This window comes from Malus sylvestris, chromosome 16, assembly GCF_916048215.2.
Source record: "Malus sylvestris chromosome 16, drMalSylv7.2, whole genome shotgun sequence".
NCBI lineage: Eukaryota > Viridiplantae > Streptophyta > Magnoliopsida > Rosales > Rosaceae > Malus > Malus sylvestris.
Window position 1 is genome coordinate 30,074,123 of NC_062275.1, and position 4,099 is coordinate 30,078,221.

Here is a 4,099-nt window from a genome sequence, read left to right on the forward strand (position 1 = left end):
AGTGTTTGTGTTTCATTTTAAATCACACACACACACTTTGAACCTAGAAAGTAGAGATCTTGTCACTTTTGTTTTTGGGTTTGAAAAATCACCAAGAATATATAAATCTTGAAATTGTGTTCATGGTTTTGTTTTTGGTGTTCATGGTTTTGGTTTTGGTGAAAATGGTTTTATTTTAATGTTCATAAATTGTTTTATGGTTTTGGATAATATTCTTACCATCCATAGCCTTCCCAAAAATTTAATAAATCCTAGACTTGACTAGGTGAATTTCCATCACCTTTTCCCTAAAGTCCTTAAAGCATAGTCAAGTGACAAGTAAAATTTGTTTTTTTTCTTCTTTGAGTTGATTTAATGCAATGTGTAAGAAACCTCTCATCCCCCTTTATTGTGGCCGGCCACCCTAGTGGATTTATCCATTTGTGGGGCTATTTTGTATTTTTTGAAAAGTTAATAATTACTTTCAAGTATTTACGGTTTGATCCTTAACTTTTCATATTTGCATATTAGGCCCCATCTAACTAACAAGTTAAAATTTTTTATTTTAATTTTGTTAGTTGTTTAAACTCATAATACTATTATGCCCATATGCACTAAATCTAAATGTTCATGTTGCATTCCAATTAATTATTTAATGTGATTAAGTAGTTATAAAATGGTTGACTATGGACTTATGCCTTAAACAATAATTGAGCTATGAGAAAGGGCGCTAAACTCAAATTGTTTGAACCTTGGGAATGTGTTTTAATTACTATTTCAATTGGACCTTGTCATGACAGACATTAATCTTTCTCTCCCTCTTAGTATATGTAATTTGTAGGAATTTGTACAAATCGGTTTGTAATTCTTATTACTTCTTAATCTCTTTCAATTAGTTGATTCCCTCTAGTACTAGACTAGAGTTTCTTTAACTATTGGTAAGGTGACATGATTAAAAGAGGGTTTTGACATGCGATTAAAGATTAATTGGGTCCAACGCCCTAATTAGCAATGAATGATTGTCTTTCATTTCTAATGGCTCAATGAAAAATGTTTTAATTGGATTGAAAGCACGTAATTAAAACGACACAACCTTCCCTAGATCTTATTCAACAATGTTGGCTCGTTGTTGAATTAACCCAATAAGTCCATGGTCATCCAAAGAGCCTAAGATAACTATAAAGTCCAATTTGAAAGGAATGCAAAAACCATAGTAGTAGTAGTTACTTCCAATATTTGAAAAATTCGTTTTTGATATTGATTTGTTTTTCTCAAAACAAATAGTGGGAGTATCATATGCTACTAAACTATAATGAACTCAATTAGTAGTTATGTATATCTCCAATATTTTGAAAAATGTTTTGATATTGATTTGTTTTATGAAAACGAATAGTGGGGATATCATATGCTACTAATTTCATTAACTTTGGATTAGTAGTTATAATAGGACACAATTTATTTTAATGTGATTAAATAAATAAAATGATGAGACCTTAAAATCCCTCAACCAATATCCAATATTAAGTTGAAAGCGGAGAGGTGCTTTGAACACTTCTTCATGGCCTTCCACCATGGTAGGCTCCAATCGTTTATGACTTGTACACCGTCTTCACCCTATCATGGGGGAGTGCAAAGTGCGTGCTTATACTCAGGAGGAGTCCATTTCAACATTTGATGTGGTGAAGGTAGGCAACGAGTGTGGCCAACATCGTATCATCGTGAGGTCATACTTGAACCCCTATCTAAACCGGCATGGTGGGTCAAAACTTAACTAAGAGAAATGGTGCCAGCATCATATCATTGTGAGGCATTGTTCTCTAGAGGCCAACTAGATGGGTAATCACAAGAGGTTGTTGTGAATGGGTAGTCATACCCTCTCATTATTATTTTTGCTAGCCAACATCGTATCATCGTGAGGTGGGCTTGGTAATAGTGAGCCTCCCATAACCCGCTAGGAGCTTTCATTGAAATCTCCCGGATTCCATCTTGAGGGATATGGAATTTGCCAAAAATGGTGGGTGATGTCATTCGGTTTAAAGACCCGAATCGTTTGACTTAATCAACAATCAAACTAATTTATTTTATTGTTTATGTATTTAGATATGGTTGGAAGCACACTCGCGAAAATACTTAACAAACATTGCCTAGAGGGGCACAATTTCCCATCATGGTTTCGTAATGTCAAGATTCTCCTAACCTTGGAGAAGATTGTTTACGTACTAGACAAGGCTCCACCTCACATATCCCTTGGCCCTGAGGCCACTGAGGATGAACATGCTAAGTATGACAAGCACGTTGAGAATGATACACAAGCCAAGTGCTATCTGTTGGCTTCCATGAATGAGGAGTTGCAGAGACAGCATGAGGGCATGGACAGTGCATCTTCCATCATACTCCATCTTACGGAGTTATATGGTGAAGGGACGCGCAACCATCGCTTTAGCACTGTCAGTGAACTTGTGAAGACCAAGATGGTCAAGGGAGCTCCAGTGCATCAACATGTACTGAAGATGATTGGACTCATTGAACAATTGGAGAACCTAGGGACTCCACTTGACGGGGAATTGGCCCAGAACTTCATCTTGGCTTCTCTTTCTGATTCGTTCTCGCAGTTCGTTATGAACTACAATATGAACAAGATGGATAACACTCTCTCTGAGTTACCAGACATGTTAGTAACCGTTGAGAAGACTATGAAGAAAGAGAACGTTGTAGGGACTGCTTCAGTAGCCTACAACAAGCCATCCTCTTCCAAGGCCAAGCCGCAAGGCAAAGGCAAAGGGAAGGAGAAAAAGTCACCCACTCCTAAGCCGCAAGGAGGAGTGAGGAAAAAGAAGGCAAAGGAGCCCAAGGGGACTTGCCACCACTGTGGAAATAAGGGGCATTGGAAGAGGAATTGCAGGTTATACCTTGCAACTCTAAAGGACAAGCCACAAGGTATGGTTTATGTTCTTATCTTCAATTCTAATTGTTAGATCTTCTAAATATTTATATTTGATATAAAGAGCTAATCACTTATATAATTGTATATAGGTGGAGGAGCCAAGTAGAAGATGAACAAGCAAGGAAAAGGTTGGAGAAGGGTTCGGCCACCATTTTTTTTGCTAACTACTTAGGAAGTTTGTTAGGCACTTAAAGATAGTCTTTAAACTTTCTTATTTTGTTAAGAACTTATTATGTGGCTTCATATGATGGAAGACCACTATTGGTGCCTATATGAAGGTATATAATTAGTCTCTAAATGTATAGAGCTAATTCTTTTTGTATTAAACATTATGAATGTTTGAATTATCATATCAATGTAATATGATGAATGCCTTCTACTATACTATTTCCTCAAAGTAGTGTTATGAATTGAATATTGTCTTGTTGTATCCTAGTTGAGATACAAGATTTATATCACTTATGTAATGCGATATCCAAACTTTGGACTTATCAATTATGGATAGATCTCACATGTTGGCCATAGATGGATACAATGAATCTTTAGATTTAGTTCCAATTGCCTACATATGAGTTCTATATGAATTGAAAAGGGTCTAGAGATTCCTTTCTTGAAGAAAAGGAAGATCACATTATAATGATATAAGTAATAAAGAAAAACGTTTCTTATATGGTTATCACTTACTTAAACACAATAATCAAGATCACTCTTGATACAATTAGAAGTTTTGAACAACTAATTGGGCATTCTTAAAATCGTTTTAAAAAGACAAGTGTGTTAGTGATTAAACCAAGAATGATGTGTCTAAATCTATGAAATGTTTAAAGACTTTAGTCACTTAATAGCAAGACATCGACTTAGTGGAGATTGAAACAAATGAGCTTGAAAGGTTTTAAAGCTACTCCACAATGTCTTCTACCCGTATACTCCACGATTATACATTTTGAATGTATGAAGTGATTTCTCATTAAAGTCATGAGAAATAGTGGGAGGTGAGAAATAGGATATAAACTTGAATATGATTGGTTTATAGTTGTCTAAAGAATAATAGTACTTCACTATTATTCAGAGTTTGTAATTTTAATTGTTAAAAGACTCAAGCTCTTCAAAACGTTAAAATTCTATGTTGTGTAACATTCTAAAGAATAGTCTATGAATGTTGGTTTCGTCAACCTG